The following is a 22,254-nucleotide window of genomic DNA, read 5'->3' as shown; positions in this document are numbered from 1 at the left end:
ACCAATTTGTTTGTTGTTATGATGTAAATTAAGCACCTACTTAATTACATCAGTTTGTATGTGAGAACCCACTCACAGGAGGAACCAACCCCCTTAGGATAAGAATCACCTACTTGACAAGATGCACCAACCTCTTATGAATGCATGCCACCACCTGCTCTAGCCATTGTTCTACCTTTCATACATTTTTCAAACTAAAAACAGAGGAAAATACAAATACAGAAAAATACCAATTTGGTTTAATGCAGAATCAACTTCTTCTCTCGGTCATCTACTATTCCATAGGATATCTCGCTCACAGACAAAAAAACTATACCCTTTGCACTCTGCCTTCTATTCCACAGACTCTCTACAACACTTTTCTCTAGTTCAACACTTGGGTCAGTTGCTCAACTCTCACACACTCTTCTCTACACTCTTCATCACATGCAACACTACTATCTTCCCCCTTTTGCTAAATTGAAATCACTTGTTTTGATCCTCTACTTCACTCTACACAATGCTTCCTCTGCTGCTTGTTTCCACACTTCTTGAGTGTACTGCTGTATGGCTCCTCCATGTTGTTGTTGTGTCTGATACTGGAATTCTGCCACTGTATTAAACATGAGGATGGGCTCCTAAGCGCTTCACCAACTCTCTATGTGAACGTCCATGTTGAGAATTTAATCTCAGTCCACATGCACACTCCAAATAGATTCCCCATGCTTGTTAATGGCTCACAGAGCTTGACTGTACCACAACATGGCTTCTCTATTCCTTATTTAAGTTTATAATGCATGCACAGGAGATTAGAGATGGATTTCTTCCAACATCGGAACAAGCCCAACAGTTCTACTCTGAGAATCATTGTCCTCGTTGCCTTGACCCAGTGATCTCTGTAGATGCCATTAACTCCATTAACCAACTCCTTTGGATTGCATTTACTCTCTGGTTGCCGACCCATTCATCCTTTAACTTTATGTACTGTAGTATCAAAGCTATAACACATCGTAACTTATATAAAAATAACATTACGAAATCACACCATTCTGATGCCTTTAGCCCCTACATGCTTAGCTCCTCTTTTTCTTCCACCATGGGATTGGGAGATGTGACTGGTAGCCTCATATACCACTATAGTGTTATATCAGACCCCCTGCATATCGTAACTTTTATTGAAAATCCCTTACGAAATCGCAAAATCCTGATTGGCGTTTAGCTCCATCTGTTTAGACCTTTGTCACATTTCCTCAATAGGATTGGGTGTTGTGATTGGGGGCATAAAACTTAGGTGATAAGGCCTTTAGGCTCCTGCCGGGGGTCTTTCTCCCTGTGCATTTTCTCTTCCACCCTTGGTTCCTTTAGCTTCTCATCTAGTCACTAATACATCAAAAGCTCCTAATTTCGTAACTTTTCTCGAATTTCAATTACAGAGGAGTTCCAAAATTATAACTTATGAAATACTTCCCATGTGGCATCACATAACACTTAGGTGCTAACCCCATTCTGTGCCCTTGGTCTTTGGGTCTCCCACGACCAAGTGTCAGTCCACATCAGAGCTCCTTTATTGGATCATAACTTTTCTTATAAAACAATTAGATAGGAGTTATGAAAAACTCCAACTTCTGATATGCTGAACTACGAGATGATGTCATGTTTTCATCATCAGTACACGTAACGCCTCCTTAGTGGTGAGACATATCATCCAGATTTTTCACCATTAGGCCACCAAAAATGTTGAATCAAACCGCCACGTGTCCATCAGTCCTCAAGGAGAGAGAAAGGGTTCATTGTTCCTTGGTTTTTCAATTATTTCCTTTGTATTTCTTCTCCTTCGCAAACCTCAACACTTTCAAAGAGTTGCAATTTATAAGGACTTATGAGGTTCTGATATTTTGATGGCCTTGACCTTCTGATATTTCGATATGCCCTATGCTCCAAGGTTCTGATATCGGGTCTCGATGTGCTCTGAACTCCAATGTTCTGATGGCCTCCAACTTCCAATATTATGATATGCCCTCTACTCTGAGGTTTTGATACCAGATCAAATTTTTTTCTCAAAATAATTATAAGGGACTCCAACCTCTGATATATAGCCTACTCTGATATTTTGGGTTCTAAAATCTATAGGCTCCTAAGGTTCTAAACCTCCGAAAATTAGCTCCGATATTTGGTTGCTCCTTTTGGGTTTCTTTTAAATAGACTTTTGATGTCTCGATGGGTCCCTTCTTCCAATACTCAACATTCCAAAATTCGACTCCTGATATTTGACCTGCTTCAAAGGAATCCAAGCTCATTTACTTCGACTATCAATAAATTTTGATTCTGATGGCCATTTCAAGACTTCCACATACCATTGGAAATATCTTTCAGAGAACTTTCGAGTGGAGAAGGTCCAATGTAGGATTTGAGCCCATCTATTACCTAAAATATTGTTACAAATATCTCTGCCTCAATGATAGTCCAATTGAAATCAATGCCAACATACCAAAAGACATATTCACCAAAAATCTCCCCCTTTGGAATTGATGGCAATAACATAATATCTCTGTGAAACCAGGCATGATCTTCTTTACTATTGTTCTTCTCATTTGCTCCAATAATTTTCTCCCCCTTTGGCATCAATGGCAAAGGATGCCCTTGAATACTCCCCCTAAACCACTGTAGGCTACTCTTCCATTGATCCCACATGCTCAGTAGCTGCCAATGCACACCAAAATTGAGTCATTTGGGAGGAGGATTTGACACAACTCCTATCTGTTACCTGATATATTCAAAGTGTTCTCTGGCCAGTGGCTTAGTAAATATATCCGCAAGTTTGTCTTTAGTAGCTACATATTCAAGTCAAACAACATTGGCTGCAACATGTTCTCTTAATAAATGGAACTGGATAGGGATGAACTTGGTATTTGAATGCATGACATGATTCTTAGAGATACTGATGGAACTAGTATTATCAAACTTGATTGTAATATGATAAATCAACTCTATTTTAATGTCCTTAAAGGTCTGCTTCATCCATAGAATTTGTGAGCGACAAGTGGCAGCTGCAATATACTCTACTTCATCATTTAATAAATAAATGGAGGCTTGTTTCTTGCTGACCCGAGACACTAATAAGTCTCCCAAAAATAATGTTGCACCTGAGGTTGTCTTCCTGTGATCAATACTTCCTACCCAATCAACATCAGTATAAGCCTTCAACTTAAATTCTCTACTTTTAGCAATACCACAATCCATAATTAGTTGTTCCTTGAAGATATTTGAAAATCCGTTTGACATCAATGACATGAATTTCATGAGGATAAGCTTGAAATATGGCCACAAGACCAACTTCTTGCATGATTTTTGGCCTCGAAGCTATGAGATACAAGAAGTTTCCTATCATGGATCTATACTCAGTCTGATTTACTAGCAGTGTCTCATCTTCTTTGCAGAATTTGCAGCCTATAACCATAGGTGTGCTAACTGGTTTGGAATCTTCCAGCCCAAAATTATTCATAGTTTCTCATAGGTACTTGGTTTGGGAGATAAACAACCCATTTTATGACTGAGAAATTTGTAGTCCCAAGAAGAAAGATAACTCTCCAATCATGGACATCTCGAACACTGTTTGCATATAGTTTGTGAATTGATGTCTCAATTGTTCCATGTCACTGCCAAAGATTATGTCATCCACATATACTACTAAAATTAGTAGATGTTTTCCTTCAAACTTTATGTATAAATATTGTCTAAAGTACCTTTATTAAATCCTTGTTTCTAAAAGTATTAATCCAGTATTGCATACCAAGCTCTCGAATCTTGTTTAAGTCCATATAAGACCTTTTTCAGTTTGCACACAAACTCTTTATCTTCAGTGAGTGTGAATCCTTCTAACCTCTCAATATAAACTTCTTCTTCTAGATATCCATTGAGAGAGGAATAATTCACATCAATTTGATATACCTTGATATTTTTATGACTAGAAAAGGAAAGGAACATTCTAATAGCTTCCATTCTTTTTACTGGTGCAAATGTTTCCTCAAAATCTATTCCTTCTATCTGGGCATACCCTTTGCAAACTAATCGAGCCTTTTTCCTAATTACTCGACCCTGCTCATTTAGCTTATTTTTGAAGATCCACTTTGTACCTATGACATTTTTCTCTTTGGGTCTTGGAACAAGTTCCCAAGTGTCATTTTTCTCAATTTGGTCAAGTTCTTCATTCATAACTTTCACCCATAACTTGTCCTCACTTGCGTGGTTGAGATAGGTATACTACTACTTATGTTGCTTCTCCCCACAATATGTGGGATACATATGCTTCATCCATCATAGCTCTGGTCATTTCCTAGATTATTTTGTTCTCTTTCAACTACTCCATTTTGTTGTGGAGTTCTAGCCCTAGAATATTACCTTATAATGCCATGCTATTCAAAAATTTCTTCAAACTCTCTTGAAGTGTATTCTCATCCTCTATCCGATCTTAAAAATTTGATCGTTAAATATTTCTCATTTTCTACTTGAGCTTTAAATTTTTTAAAATGCTTAAATGCTTCCTATTTTTCTTTTAAGAGAATGATCCAAGTGGCCCTGGTAAAATCATCAATGAGCAACATAAAATACCTTTCTCGTTTTGGGGTTTTTCTTTATTTGGGCCACACATACGCGTGTGAATTAGATCCATTGGTCTGGATGAAGAGAAATACTTTGACTTGAAATGAGTCCTAGTCTTCTTACCAAATTGACATGACTTACAGATTGAATTATTAGACATTGACAGTCTTGGAAAGCCTCTCACTGCTCCTAGCTTGTTGAGTCTAATCAAACTTTTAAAATTCATATGACCAAGTATTCTATGCCAAAATCGTGTTTCATTCATTTTTCTTAAATAACAATTTACTCTGGAGTCATCAAACATAGATACATTGTTGTGGGTTTTGATTTCTTTTCCCACCAGCTTTCCATCTTTCTCATTTCAGATCTCATAGTCCTTGGATCAAAATATCACATCATAGCCATTATCACACATCTAGCTTACACTAAGCAAGTTGTGCTTGAGACCTTCCACGTAGAACACATTTTGAGCTTTTGTCTTTTGATCTAGACTGAATATGCCTTTACCCTTAATTCTTGTTGGGGCATTATTTCTGAAAGTGACATTGTTCCCTTTGTATTTTTCTTTTAGTGACAGAAACTTTCTCTTATCCCCATTCATATGGTTGGAACAACCACTATCCACATACCATCTATTCTCTTGATTATGTGCGGATAAAGAAAGTCCACATTGCATTCTCTTTTTTAGTTTTTCACTTCCAATTCTCCTTATCCTCTTGATAAGTTGGCTGTTGAATATTCTGGGGCTTAAATAGGTACGCAAACCTGCTTCTGCACTCACTTGCCTTGTGCCCAAAATTACTACATTTGAAACAATCAACATCACTTAAAAGGGGAGAGAAGGCATTTCAGTCTCTAAGAGGAGAGTTTTAAGATCTAAAATTCTGATACTTACTATATCTATAATTTTCAGCTCTTTGAAATTTGATCATTCTACAATCAGCAATCATATGTCCAAAGATGTGACACTTATAACAATAACAATAAAATAAATAATTGTACCTTGTTTTGGAAGGTTTATGAGTTTGTGTATGTACGTACCTCTTTTGTTTGGATGATTGATTCATTCTTCGTTGGAATGGCTCCTTGGGGACGATGGAGTTATTATTCCAGTGATGATCTCCTCTTTTCCTTGCTTCCCTTTTGTATTCATTGATTCTTTATTGAAGCTTCTTTGCATAGCTCTGCAGTTCCTCAAATCCTGCAGACCTGAAGTTTAACTTTCCTATAGAATATTATTCCATTCTTGAGTATCACATGTTGAGTCATGGAAAAGGTATGCATATGTTATTTATTTCATCATCCTTTTCCTTTAGATATATCCATTTTATATCCTAAAATGTTAATATATCAAAGGATTATGGTAAGAATGAGGAAATTATCTGTAATTACAATTTAGCTAATTGTTATCCTTCTTTATGCAGGAAAAATATAAAAAGGGACAACTGCTATTCCCTAACCAAGGAACAACGAAAAAGCAGCAAACCAAGGAAGGAGCACAACATTTACAGATAAGAACAAAATGAATCATAGGGATCAGCACGAGAAGGGAAAGATGATTGAAGTTGGAAAATTGTGCGAATCCCTCAGGGTCTCTTGATCCTGAGGGATCGCTTTTACTATTTATCTTTTTACCTCTTTCCCATTATAAAAGGAAACGATTGTAAGCAGAAGAGAGGGGGAATTAATATTGAGAAATTGTAACTTTTATCACTGACTCTCACTGTTGAGCAGAGCACGAACTTACTGTAACGCTTATGCAATGATTAATATATAAAACAGTTGTTGTTCCTTCGCATCTCCTGAAGTAATTCGGCGGTGTTCACTGGTGGTTCGGCGGTGTTCACTGGTGGCTAATGACCCGACCCTAGTGGATTCACTTGCTGTTCCTGTATCATGCATTTATGATTCTTGCATTGTGATGGTTTGATTGAATTTTTACTTTCTGCAATTGTATCGCTTTGCTATTTCCTATTTTCCAGTCTCAACAAAATTGTTCTGTTCATATATTTTGCAGTAATATCGTTGATACAGTTTATTGTTATTTTAGATCTAGTTATTTAGTTAATCATTATGTTTTGAGATCATCTACTGTAAAGAGTATTGACTACTGCTGTCGAAGCTCTCAGATTGAGATCATCTGCTGCTTATATTAAGAATTGTGTTTGATTGAATAAATCAGTTAAAAGAGGAATGAGTTATTACTACTATATTCTCGACTGATGATTGCTGTTACTGATTTAGTTTCATTAGAGGATTGAGTTTTCTTTTAATTTCTATTAGAATTTACTTGTTGCGTCCATTTCCTCTTGTATTTGAAAGAACTATACTGCAATTTAGAAGCATTACTCTCTGAGTTAAATAGCCGCCACATACTGTGTACACTCTTGAAATAGAAAGACTTGCCCGGATTGATAATTAATGTGAAGATAATTAGGAGTTAAAAAGGCACCTTTTATCACTCAACATTTTGGTGTCGTTGTCGGGGATATTGCTGTAACAGTGAAAACACCGTGGTAAGCGGATGTCGCAAATTATTTTGCAGTTGGAAAATTACCCAAGCACTTGATGCCTAATGAAAGAAAACAAATAGTACAGTGCAACACACAATTCTCTTGGATTGGGGACTATTTATTTCATACAGGAGCTGATATGCACATTAGAATATGCATTAGGAAAGATGAAGTTTTCGACATTCTGAAAGCGTGCCATGATGGGCCATGCAGCGGACATTTTGTAGATCACAAGACTAGTCACAAAGTTTTATAGATGGGCTATTATTGGCCCACCATTTTTAAAGATGCTAAGAAGTTTGTCCAGGCACGTGATAGTTGCTAGAGAATGGGATGCCCCAGGCAGTCTTATGAGATGTGCCTGCACCCGCAGATAGTTATTAAACCTTTTGAGTGATGGGCGTTAGACTTCATCGGTACAATAAAACCATCCTCTAATCAAAATACATATATATTAGTTGCAATAGAGTATGTGACTAAATGGGTGGAGGTAGAGGCACTACCAAGGGCAACAAAGGATTTGGTAATCCACTTTATTTTCCAACTATTCGTGTGATATGGCTTGCCTAGAGAGGTAATTATGGATGGAGGGCCACAATTCATAGGCCATAAGATTTCTACAACATTAAAGAATTATTATATCATGCACAGAATCACGACTCCATACCACCCATAGGCAAATGGCCAAGTAGAAAGCACCAATAAAGTGATCGAGGCAATACTCACAAAGACAGTTGCATCACATAAACGTGACCGGGCTACCCAATTGCCAGAAGCCTTGTGGGCATACCATACGACATGGAGAAATACCACGGGATATTCCCCATACCAATTAGTGTTTGGAAAATAACCTATCTTCCCAATTGAATTTGAAATCTAGACATTGAGGATAGCTCAGGAGGTAGGCTTGGACTTAAACAAGGCACATATTAATAGGCTACATCAAATCAATGAATTGGATTAAATCGGGCTATCAGCTCTTCAACGCATTGCACTGATCCAACAAAAAAGAGAGAAATGGCATGATGCCCTTATTAAGAAGAAGATATTCCACGAAGGAGATTGGGCACTCTAGTATGATTCTAGGTTCTAAGATTTCCCTGGAAAACTCCAGACCAGATGGTTAGGACCTTATGAGATACAAAAGGTGCATGATAATGGCACCATCACATTAGCCACCATTGATGGGTCTGGCTATTCTTTTAAAGTGAATTGACATCGAGTATGACTTTATCACAAACCGCTTACCAGGGAGTCATTTTGCCAATAGTTACGGGAAGATTCCACAATACAAATTCTCACTAAGGAGGACAACCCATCCTTAGCATTGACCCAGTAAATAATTCATTTTTTTAAATTTTGTACATAAATTTTTCTTTCTATTTTGATTGAATTTTCTTGTATAAACTGTAGATAAACTCTTTTTTTCCCTTTTCTGTTCCCTCTAAGGAACAACTACTGTTCCCTCCCAAGAACAGCTGTCGTTCCCTTTAAGGAACAACAATTTTGTGTATAGATTTTCATGCTGTTCCCTTAAAGGAACAACTATTGTTCCCTTTAAGGAACAGCTACCATTCCATTTAAGGAACAATAGTCTCCTGTATATTTGATTTTCGTGTTGTTCCCTTTAAGGAATAGTTGTTGTTCCCTCTAAGGAATAGCTGTCGTTCCCTTTAAGGAACAACAGTTCCATGTGTACTTGTTTTTGCTGTTCCATTTAAGGAACAACTACTGTTCCCTCTAAGGAATAGCTGCCATTCCATCTAAGGAATAATAGTTCCCTGTATATTCGATTTTTGTGTTGTTCCATTTAAGGAACAGTTGTTGTTCCCTCTAAGGAATAGCTGTCGTTCCCTCTAAGGAACAACAGTTTTGTGCACATTTGTTTTTCTGTCATTCCCTTTAAGGAACAGTTGTTGTTCCCTCTAAGGAACAACAATGTCGTATGCATTTGATTTTTGTTGTTCCCTTTAAGGAACAACTGTTATTCCCTTTAAGGAACAACAATCATTCCCTCTAAGGAATAACAGTTCTGTGTGTATTTGGTTTTGCTGTTCCCTTTAAGGAACATTTGTTGTTCCCTCTAAGGAACAACAGTTGTTCCCTCTAAGGAATAGTAGTTCCATGTGTATTTGCCTTTTTTTGTTCCCTTTAAGGAACAGTTGCTGTTCCCTCTAAGGAACAACTCCCATTCCCTCTAAGGAACAACTGCCGTTCCCTCCAAGGAACAACAGTTTCGTCTGTATCTGCTTTTTTTTGTTCCCTCTAAGGAATAGCAGTTTCATTTGGGTTTTTTTTAATGTTGTTCTCTCTAAGGAACAATAGTTTCGTTTGCATCTATTTTTCCGTTGTTCCATCTAAGGAACAACTGCCGTTCCCTTTAAGGAACAATAATTTCGCGTCCAATTATTTTTCTTTCTTTTCGCTGTTCCTTCTGAGGAACAACTGCTATTCCCTCTAAGGAACAAAAGTTTTGGTGTGCAGTATTGTTTCTTTTTTTTGTTCCTCCTAAGGAACAGTTGCGGTTCCCTTTAAGGAACAACACCTTTTTGTGTGTTTTCTTGTTGTTCGCTACAAGGAACAACACTCTTTGTGGGAAGCTTTCTTTAGAAAATAATCACCTTGTGAATATTATTTCACTCTCTATGATCCTATATAGGGCAAGAATAAAAACATATATGTAAGGATACAAAATTTGAAGGTTACTGGAACAAGCAAATCAAATATTATCATCTTTAATGAGATTGCTTTGTATTGATTAAAAAAGGGAAGGACACAACCATCTATATCACTTTGCTATCCTTATCTTCACTATAAATCAAATTGATTGATTATTTGTACCATGCTGGTTCTTTCCTAACCCCTATAATTCTCTCTGCTCATTATCATTGAATAAGAGTAAGGGCATATTTTTTTCTATTGGTATGTTCAGACTTCTTCCACCATCCCTACTCTTAAGGAGTGTTGAGCCACCCTCTATATATAAATAGGAAGTGCTATCTAAAAAAAAAATACATATGTTTACTAACAATTTTATGATTTGTTAGATGGAGGATAGGGGGTCTCATCATGAGCCAGCCTACCATGATCATAAGGAAGCAGCGAAGTGGCATTCCCACTATGGCCACCACACCAGGGATATGATCCAATGGATGCATAAAAAAAATAAAGTCCTTGGAACAGGAGGTCTCATCACGAGCCGACCTGCCCACTTTTCGCTCCTCCCCAGTGAATGGCATTGTGATTCATCTGGTCACCAAGCCAGCACAATGGCCTCCATTCTGACATCATAAGGCACTTTCCTAATTATACATAAAGGATCATGGTTCCAAAGGGTGAAAAAGAAACTCTATCAAGGTTATGAATACTTGTGGGAAACAGAAGCTCTGCTGATGGTATTGGAGTCATATTTTCAACATCAATAGTGATTATAACTCCCTTTTCTTATTCTTTATCTTTACTATAGAGAAATTATGTTCCTAATTTTTTTTTTGAACCTTTATGCATGAGATATCTTTTAAAAAAGTCAATCATAGTGGTTTAAGTGGAATAATGACCGCAAAGCATCTTGTCCATGTAAGATGTCCTTTCTCCCTTTTCGAATCACCCCATGACATCTCCACATTTATTCATAATTCTCGTTCTATGCATCAATTTCGGTACCTCGATATTTTTTGTGATCCTATCATAAATATGTATACCTTGCCATTTTTACCACTTCTGTATGTCACCACCAGTGCATCATTACTTCATTTAACCGGTCGAAGGTGACCTATCATTTTAAGGGGGAGAGGGTGACTCTCAAAGAACTTATGCATGTGTGTTAGTCCTTTATTTGGTTATACCGGACTATACGACATTCCATAATAGCAAGTCTTTAACGATATCTACGCTGAAAAAGTATCATCCGATATTAACAACTTTTTGTTCCATTGCTGGCTCTGTCTATTGCTATGTTACCTGTGTTAAGCTAACATTGTGTAGAATTCAGGAAAAATGGGAGGAAGAACAGTGCATAGGGAGCCGCTGATACTAGCTGTTTCTGATGCGGCCGGAGAAATTCTAGTCCGAGCCAGATGGGTTGCATACTTCACATGACTGCAGTAACCCAATGAAGCCATTGCTATAAAATTCTTACAGAATTTACAGAATGAACATTCTATGATAAGAGGAAGGCAAATTATAGTGACAGACACAGTAATAGCTAAAGTGTTCAGATTACCAGTAGTCAGACCCATATGGACTCATAAAAAATTAAGGTTGTAGGATGCTATCACAGTCTTTTGGGATGAGGGACAAGACCTGATTTTCAAAGGCAAAGGAGTTCAACCTTCATACCTTGGAGAACCATGGATAGAACTGGACATAGTCATTCAGAGCTATATCACATGCGACGGAAGAAAAGATGTGGTAAGGCCACGTCACCTTACATTATTAGTAGTTCTGAAACAAAAATGTTCATAAACTTGCCTACAAATTTGAATTTATTATTGCATGACACTGCTTGAAGCATAAAAAAATCCCGACATATAGAGACTGTCGTGAGTCATCATTGCTTAATTAGGTTGATAGTAAGGTATAACCTTTTCCAGCAGCAAACAAGTTGGGAAGAATTAGTATTTACCATAGAAGTGGGGTTAGCTTTACCTGCTCCTAACCCTGTTCCAAAAAGGAAGAGGACTACTAGCAGAACAAACATTCCACAAAAACGTAGACACTCTACCAGATTAAAGACAAGCTTGGGAACAACTGAAAATCACCAGGGTAGTAGCAGCCAACCCATAGAACTATCTAGTCTAGAAAATGAGAAACATTTACAACTGGAAGGATGGGATGACCAGGAGTAAGAACTTGAGGAGGAAACAGAGCACTCTAGTGAAGAGGAGAGGAATGAAACAAAACTCCCCTTAACACCCAACATAAGTCCCCCACAATACTTATTGAATTGGCCCATATGTTGGCCAATATGAATGAATTTATACAGCCTGAAAGCCCTCTCAACTTTAATGTTGAAGCAACACAATCGAAAGAAAACTCTGCCCGCAATAAGAGCATATCAGAAAATGTAAGCGGTGGAGAAGAAATAGGGGCAGAAGTCGCTCAGGAAGAGGCAGGCCAAACTAGTAATACACCTCCAGGAGAACCCAGTTGGGTTGGTTTAAATACACAGGATGTGGGACAAACATGAGAAATAGGAACAAGTCAGGGTAAGGACATAGCTCTTGAAGAACAAAACCCAGATGAACAACTGAGCTCGCTAAGAGAAGAAACGATTAGTGGAACAGTTGTTCCTTCTGAAAAGAAGAAAGACAAAATTAAAAGGCTTAGAAAGGAACAGTAGAGGTTGTAGAAATTAGTAAAAGGACTCAGGCAAAAGATAAGGACATTGACAAGGGGGAAGTTTCAGGCAGAACCCCGGAAACAATGAACGCAAACATTCAAACCGAATTTCATGATACAAAGGTTACTGGGACACAAACTGAGCCCATATTCACTCAAATTGATAAGGAACAACATGCAACTATTGTAGAAGCAGTTGCCCAAACAAAGAGTGTACATTTTTGTAACCTAGTTGTTCAAACGAAGGTGGTACCCTCCGACAGCACGGCCACCCAGACAGAAAGACTGACATTCCATAATAAAAGTACGCAGACTATATGCATTCAGTCCCATAATAAGAACACGCAGACAATAAAAATCCACTCTCATAGCAATAATACACATACAAATATTCAAGACAAAGATATTATGATAAGTAGCAACCATAGTATAGCAAATCTTCACGAAAATCTAGCACAGGCTCGGCTTACCATAGAATGGTTTGAGGTAGAAACCGTCCCCCAACAGAGGTACCAGGAATTACAGAGGCAACTGCGGGATATGAATGCATCAGAAAGTGAGGCATTTGATAAATACAGAAAGGCAGAAGAGAGGACTGAGAAAATAAAGCTCAGATTGGAAAAGGCCAGGAGTCAAATGGATACTATTTTCTCCTTATATACTGACATATTGGCATGTAGATCTCCTGCCAATAACTATGCCCTATTTTTGATGGAAAGATACTTACAATTAAAGATCAAAGTTGTCAAGGCTGGAAAACCGATAGAGTTGAAAACAATTGATGATTTTATAAACTATTGTAAGCATCATGGGATAAAAGTACAGAGGCTGTTGTGTGAATTTTATTTACACAATTTTGTATTAGAAGAAGAAACTGAAAAGAACCCCAGTCCTTTTGTAGGGGATGTACAATTTCAAGCTTTTATTTCATTCGCCGTTAACCAACTGAAATGGTTCAAGGCTTACAACATGTTCCAGAGGTAGGAAAATGGACTAGACCTTTGGGTTAGAGGTGAACCAAAACACCCCTTACAAATGCTGGCCAACCACAAAAGTTTGATGAAGAGGGAAGGAGTAATCAAAACTCTGGGGCCTATTCAGAAAGAAATTGTCCGAAAAGGAGTCAAGTATTTCCTTTCCATTCAGGAAAGCTCCTTGGCCGCAACAAAGTTCAGATGGACAGTTTCCAATAACAATGTACAGAATAGAGAGCCATTTAATTACAAAAACTTTAAACTGGCTACAGAACGCTTTGTCATTTATAGTAATCTCATCCTAAGGGAAGGCCCTTATTGGCTAGGCTATCGGTTCTACAGCCCTATTATTTGGTATCTAGATGAGGGGTACAAGGCCATATATGAGCTACCTAAAGGACAAACAGGGCACATTTTTGAGCTATTGGCCAAAAATCATGGTTTTAGACCGCTTTACGACATTCTTCTCTAGCTTATTCCTTGACTGCTCTGCACAAGAATTACATGGTTTTCATGAGGACATGAAAAAGGGTAAGCAGGGGAGCATGTTGAGTCATGGAAAAGGTATGCATATGTTATTTATTTCATCATCCTTTTCCTTTAGTTATATCCCTTTTATATCCTAAAATGTTAATATATCAAAGGATTATGGTAAGAATGAGAAAATTATCTGTAATTACAATTTAGCTGATCATTATCATTCTTTATGTAGGAAAAATACGAAAAGGGACAACTGTTGTTCCCTAACCAAGGAACAACAAAAAAGCAGGAAGCTAAAGAAGGAGCGCAGTAGTTACAGATAAGGACAAAACAAATCACAGGGATCAGTGCGAGAAGAGAAATAGGACTGAAGTTGGAAAGTTGTGCGATCCTGAGGGATCGCTTTTACTATTTATCTTTTTACCTCTTTCCCATTATAAAGGCAACGATTGTAAGTAGAAGAGAGGGGGAATTACTATTGAGAAATTGTAAATTTTATCACTAACTTTCGTTGTTGATTAGAGCACGAACTTATTGTAACGCTTATGCAATGATTAATATATAAAATAGTTGATGTTCCTTCGCATCTCCTGAAGTAATCCGACGGTGTTCACTGGTGGCTAAGGGCCTAGCCCTAGTGGATTCACTTGTTGTTCCTGTATCATGCATTTATGATTCTTGCAGTGTGATGGTTTGATTGAATTTCTACTTTCTTCAGTTGTATCACTTTGCTATTTCCTATTTTCCAATTTCAACATAATTGTTTTGTTCATATATTTTGCAGTAATATCGTTGATAGAGTTTATTATTATTTTAGATCTAGTTATTTAGTTAAGCATTATGTTTTGAGATCATCTACTGTAAAGAGTATTGACTACTGTTGTCGAAGCTCTCAGATTGAGATCATCTGTTGCTTATATTAAGAATTGTGTTTGATTGAATAAATCAATTAAAAGAGGAATGAGTTATTACTACTATATTCTCGGCTGATGATTGCTTTTACTGATTTAGTTTCATTAGAGGATTGAGTTTTCGTTTAATTGCTATTAGAATTTACTTGTTGCATCCATTTCCTCTTGTATTTGAAAGAACTATACTACAATTTAGAAGCATTACTCTTTGAGTTAAATAGCCGCCTCATACTGTGTACACTCTCGAAATAGAAATACTTGCCCAGATTGATAATTAATGTGAAGATAATTAGGAGTTAAAAAGGCACTTTTTTCACTGAACATCACATACTTGTTTTGTTTCCTAAAGACCTTTGACTATTTAGAATTTGATCTAGCTTTCTTGTGCCTTCTACAAATTTTTCATTTAAACCTTTCTTGGTCTCCATTCTCTCAAGATCTGTTCTTAGGGAGATGACCTCTACCTCAAGACTCTGATAGTTTTCTTCCCATTCATGGATCAAATCATGAATAACTTCTTCCTTTCTCTTAGCTTCTTCTAATTTGAATTTCAAGGACATAATTTCATCTTTGCATGTTTTTGTGATTGTTTCCTTCTGCACCTTGAACAACTCTTGTTTTAAATGCTTGTTCTCTTCTTCTAGTCTCTCACATGTTCCCTGTTTTTCTTCTAGTAGAAGGGCTAAACTATCTTTGATTTTAATGGATTCTTCAAGTTTTTCTTTTTGATAAAAAAAAATCTTCATTTTCTGAGTTGTACAAACATTCTTTAGCACACTACAATTGTTCTTTAAGTTTCCTTTTCTTTTTCCTAGCCTTCTTTAACTCATCAAGAGCATTGATGAGTTCCCCTTCAAATTCCGCTATTTCTTCTTCTTATTCCTCTTCATAATTAGTAATATTTTTTTTCTTGGAGTCTACTCCAAATTCCATAAGTACTTATCTGAATCATCTTCTAAATATTTTTCACTTTCTGACTTTGGTGGTGAACTATCCTCTTTGGAGTAGAGCCCCTTTTTCTTATAGAACTTATTCTTCTTATTTTTCTGAGATTTGTTTCTAAATTTTTTATCATCTTCCTTTTCATTCCTTTCTTTGTAAGGGAACTTGGACGAGAAATGTCTGACTCTCCCACAATCAAAGCATTTAAAGGGAAACTTCCCTTTATATTTTCTTAAGCCATGCTTCCGTTTCCTAGAAAATTGAGCCAACTCCTGATCAGATTCACAAATGGAGCAATCTTGATGATATTTGTGCTCCTTGGCCTTCTTGGACACTTTGAATGTTGCCTCCTTGGGTTCAAACTTCTCTCTTCCTACTCTCATCTCATAGGCTATGAGAGTACCAAGCAACTGGTCCATCTTGAGATCCTTTAATTATCCATTTCTTCAATAACTGATACTTTGGCATTAAATATCATGGGTAGGTATCTTAAGACTTTTTGAACAATCATATATTCCTTGACTTCTTCACCAAGTCCTCTAATCGTATTGGTTACTTCATCAAATATGAGGAAGTATTCTGCTATGCTTTCTTCTTCACTCATTTTTAAAATTTCAAACCTCATTTTGAAAGTTTGAAGTTTGGCCTACTTAACTTTGTTATCTCCTTCATGACTATGATTGAGCTTCACCCACACTTCCTTGGCATACTTACAGTGCATAACTTTTATCAGTCCATATTGACTAAGGCCAAAGAGAATGGAATTCTTGGCTTTAAAATTATTTCCATACAATTGTTTACCATCTGCATCAGTGGGATGGACATCAGGGACATCATAATCTACTAGAACAAATGTCCAAACATCTACTCCCAGGGACATAAGATAGGCTTCCATCCTAACTTTTTATAAGGCATAACTTGTCCTAGCAAAGGCTGGTATCTTGATTGAGTAAGCATCTTGACTCGCTTGCCTAGAAATAATTCCTCATGGACCTACCTTCTAGTGGTTAGATTGTTCCTGAAGGAACTTGGCTCTAGTACCAATTGTTGAAATAAGGAATTAATGAGAGGAGGGGTGAATCAATAATAGTGAGGTTCTTAATTTTTTTTTATGAATATGTCTTCAGAATTTTCCTCTACTATCTGTTACTTATGAGTGAACTCATACATAATACAAATTAAACATAAGATAATACATTCACATGTACATACAATCCATCACATGAGCCGCATACACATATTGACACTGATTTTTTTACGTGGAAACCCAAAGGGAGAAAACCACCAATTTGTTGGTTGTTATGATGCAAATTAAGCACCTACTCAATTACATCATTTTGTTTGTGAGAACCCACTCACAAGAGGCACAAACCCCCTTAGGATAGTAAGCACCTAATTTTTAAGAGGCAACAACCTCTTATGAATGCAAGACACCACCTTCTCTAGCCACTGTTCTACCTTTCATACAATTTTCAAATTGAAAATAGAGGAAAATACAAATACAGAAAAATACCAATATGGTTTACTGCAGAATAAACTTCCTCTCTTGGTCCTCTACTGTTCCATAGGATCTCTCAGCCTCACACAAAAACACTCTACCCTTTGCACTCTACCTTCTATTCCATAGGCTCTTTGAAAAGCTCTACTCCAGTTCAACACTTGGGCCAGTTGCTCGACTCTCGCACACTCTTCTCTACACTCTTCAACACATGCAACACTACTCTCTTCCCCACTTTTCTCAATGGAAATCACTTATTTTGATCCTATGCTTCACTCAACACAATGCTGCCTCTGCTACCTATTTCCACATTGCCCAAGTGTACCTCTATGTGGCTCCTCCATGTTGTTGTTGTGTCTGATGCTAGAATTATGCCACTTTATTAAATAGGAGGATGGGCTCCTAAGCGCTTCACTAACTCTGTATGTGATCCTCCATGTTGAGAATTTAATCTTAGTCCACCTACGCACTCCAAAGAGATTCCCCATGCTTATTAATGGCTCACAAATATTGACTGTACCACAATATGGCTTCTTTGTTACTTATTTAAGTTCATAATGTGTGCATGGGATATCAGAGATAACTTTCTTCCAACATCGGAAAAATCCCAATAGTTCTGCTTTGTGAATCATTATCCTTGTTTCCTTAACCCAGTGATCTCCGCAGATGCCATTAACTCCATTAACCAACTCCTCTGGCTTGCATTTACTCTCTACCTGTCGACCCATTCCTCCTTTAACTTTATGTACTACAGTATCAGATCTATAACACATTGTAACTTATATTAAAAAAAAAACGTTACAAAATCACACCATTCTGATGTATTTAGCCCCTACATGCTTATCTCCTCTTATTCTTCCACCATGGGATTGGGACCTGTGACTGGCGGTCTTATATACCACTGTAGTGTTATATCGGACCCCTTGCATATCGTAACTTTTGAAAAGACCTTACGAAATTGAAAAATCCTAATTGGTGTTTAGCTCCTTTTGCTTAGCCCTTTATCGCATTTCCTCCATAGGACCGAGTGTTGTGACCCGAGGCATATCACTTAGGTGCTAAGGCATTCAAGCTCTTACCAAGGGTCTTTCTCCCTGTGTATTTTATCTTCCAGACTTGGTTCCTTTAGCTTATCATCAAGGCGCCAATACATCAAAAGCTCCTCATTTCGTAACTTTTCTCAAATTTCAATTACGGAGGAGTTTTGAAATTATAACCTTTGAAATAATTCCCATGTGGCATCACATAACACCTAGGTGCTAACCCTGCTCTACACCCTTGGTCTTTGGGTCTCCCATGACCAAGAGCTAGTCCACACCAGAGCTCCTTTATCAGATCATAAATTTTCTTATAAATAATTAGATAGCAGTTACGAAAACTCTAACCTCTAATATGCTGATCTCCGAGATGATGTCATGATGTCGTCATCACTCCACGTGGAACCTCCTTAGTGGCAACACATGTCATCTATATTTTACCCCATTACGCCACCAAAAATGAGAATCAAACTGTAATGTATCCATCATCCAACCCCATAATGATGATGTCATTTACAACTTCAACTCCTCAAGGCCAATCACCTACTTCCATGTGTTCAATTGGAGGAGAGAGAAAGGGTCCATCGGTCCTTGGATTTTCAACAATTTCATTTGTATTTCTTCTCCTTTGCAAACCTCGACACTTTCAAATAATTACAATTTATAACGACTTACGAGGTTTTGATGGCCTCACCCTTCTGATATTTTGATATTACCTATGTTTCAAGGTCTGATATCAGGTTCTGATGTGCTCTGACCTTCGATGTCCTGATGGCCTCCATCTTTTGATATTATGATATTCCCTCTACTATGAGGTTCTGATATTGAGTCCTGATGTGCTCCAATCTCTAATATCCGATCATAACTTTTTCTCAAAAAGAATTATAAGGGACTCTGACCTCCAATATCTGGCCTGCTTCGATATTTTAGGTTCTGAAATCTCTAGGCTCCTGAGGTTCAAAACCTCTCAAAATTAGCTCTGATATTTTGCTTGTCCTTTAGGGTTTCTTTTAAATAGACTACCGAGGTCCCGATGGCTCCCTTCTTTGGATATTTGGCCTTCTGAAATTCAACTCCTGATATTTTTCCTACTTTAAAGGACTCCAAGCTTTTTTACTTTGTCTATCAATAAATTTTGATCTCGATGGCCATTTCAGGACTTCCACATACCGTTGGAAAGTTATTTCAGAGCACTTTCTAGTGGAGAAGGTCTGATGTAGGCTTTGAGCTCATATGTTACCGGAAACATGTCTTTAAATATATGTGCCTCAATGCTAGTCCAGTTGAAATCCATGCTGACATACCAAATTCCATATTGGCCAACATGCACATTATGAACCATTCATGAGATGTCTAGCCTCTATCATGGATCCCTCCTCCTTCACATCGCACTTCCTACCTTTCATCAGTGCACTTGGACTCCACCAATTTCCACGTCATCCCAGGGATAAAATTCTGGTGGGGTTGCACCAAGCATTGCAATAAATCATCAAGGTGAGGCTTAGGGCTTTTAACTCCCACGCATGAAAATCATATACTAAGCTATCCTTCCCAAGCTTAAAGAGGCTTCACCCCATATTGTATATATATATATATATATATATATATATTCTAAGTGTAGCACTAATAAAATAAGGATCTGAAAGCTAGGTCTATTAGTTTCATAAAAAAAACAATAGAGATTTTTCCATTTATTTACATTGAGGTCGATTAGACAAATTTCAATCTCATAACATTTTAGAAATCTACAAGCCTATTGGACTAAAAATTAAACATAAAACTAGATCATGAATACATACAATAATTCATTCATTTACCCTACGAACCATATAAGAAAAAAAATAAAAAATGACAAGTATGATTTTGAGAATCAACCTCTCATTTCCATCCAGGAAAAAGGAATTGTTTGTTATAGATCTAAGCGATTATCAACATATCAAACACATACATGAAATCTGTGTGTATTATAATAAAAATTGAGGCATTTCACTTACATATGTATAACATAAATTTATAAAAGGACACAAAACATGCAAATCATTTAAGCCAATAAGCCTTATGCACCATCATCCTACAACCATGTAACATTTCTTAGAGCCACACATTGAATTCCTTAAAGAAAATATTTGATTTCATAACCCTTAGCTAGTTGCACATAATTACAAGAAGGTAAATGTCCAAGATGAAGGTGGGACTTCAAATTTCTACCCAACCATAGGCTTACTATAGTAAGAATCACTTACTAAGTCACTCTTGAGTGAGATTCATGATTTAATGGAATTTTCTTCAATAGTTTTAGCAGGAGGGCACACTCAGCTGAAAGAGGACAGGGATTACTTATGAAATCATGTGGTTTTTCAGCTCTTTAGTAAGCACCCTGAGTGATTTCTCATCCAATCCTTGGCAAGCACTCATTCCCATTTTTCCTCAAAATTTCTTGAGCTCCTCTAGGCTATAATTTAACTCCCTAGGGAATTAATTCCCTCCACTTTGTAGGAATCTCCAACAATTCTCATATACTTTAGCAAGAAGGAAATACAACCCAAACATTGTAGTTATCTAATTTCATTTTTATTTTTTCCTCGGGGTGCCTCTTCATGTTCCTCTTGGACTCTTCCTCTTCTTTTTCTTATTATTTTCACCATAAATTATTTAAAGGTGATAGCTAATCCCACCTAGTTTTTTTTTTTTTTTTCTATTCCTCCTTAGATCATGGAATTGTGGTCCCACTCTTCAGGCTTATTCATAAAAATATTTTCATTTACAAATCAGAGTATGATTACATCACAAAATTAGGTGAAAAATATAGTAGAGGTGTCACACCATCTTCTTATCCTTCCTCCCTTTCCACTTATTATTTCCATCCTTTGAAGCTTCCTAGTGCTCTTTCTACTTGGAACCACTTGTGGCATACACTTTTCATATTTTATGCTTGTACACATACCTCATCCATTTCCCTTGGATTTAGAAGCATCACTTACTTTCCTAGATGAATATATAGAGATTCTAGTTACTCAAGGAGTACATATGGGTTCTTGCAAGAGATATCGAACATGATGGCCATATTTTTGAACTAAGTGGTCCACTTCTATACACTCTTCTCTTTCCACTGGTTAAAGTAATTCCGTTGAATCCTTTTATTTACATTCCAATAGGGTAGAATCAGGAATTAATGAGGGTCTTCAAGTCCTCTAGTTAGTTACTAGTTGATCACTCTCCATCCTAAGTGTTTTTGTATGGATTTCCCACTAGTTTAAAGCATGGCCCTATAACTTCACTTTAAAATTGAATTTGTTTGCTCTTGATCTACATGGCGAACATTGAAATTTTTTTATAGTTGGTGCAACTAATGATTCAATTTTAATGCATGAATCTCACCTTCGTATGGCTTTATGTCCACTTTTGCTTCCCTCTTGAAAAGGGGCTATGCCTAAACACAAACATGATTTCTCTTTCTCTGCAATTTTTTGTGACTCCTTTTATGGGTATTCTTGATCTCCATATTTCCCCTCAAGTATGATCTTTGAGTTAGATCCTCCATTGTCTTTGAATGGTATGATCTTCATTTCTATGGATGCAATGAGAAGGTTAATATTTTAGATGATGTTATTGACTTGTGCTTGTAGCCTTATAAATCTCTCTTGCATTAGATCATGAAGTTCATTATGAACAAAATTGTTGGCCATGGCTAGGTTTATATGAATTTCTTCTTAAACAAGTTCCCAAATCGCTACAATTCTCACATAATACCCTAATGAAACCTAGATTTGATATCAATATGATTTGAAAACTACCATGGATATTCCTTGTAACAAACATCACAAGAGATTTGATAAGACAATTCAAATCTATGTTATAAGATTGATTTTATGTTATCTCTCCAATTATTTAATAGTTAATTTTCTCCTTAAATGAAGAAACAAGAATACACGCATCATCCACAATAAACACAAGTTTTACCCTAGGAAACCCTTATGGTAG

This window comes from Pinus tabuliformis, chromosome 4_2, assembly GCF_031772625.1.
Source record: "Pinus tabuliformis cultivar Carrire ecotype Pingquan chromosome 4_2, CPIR1, whole genome shotgun sequence".
Lineage (NCBI taxonomy): Eukaryota > Viridiplantae > Streptophyta > Pinopsida > Pinales > Pinaceae > Pinus > Pinus tabuliformis.
Note: the sequence above shows the minus strand (reverse complement) of the source record.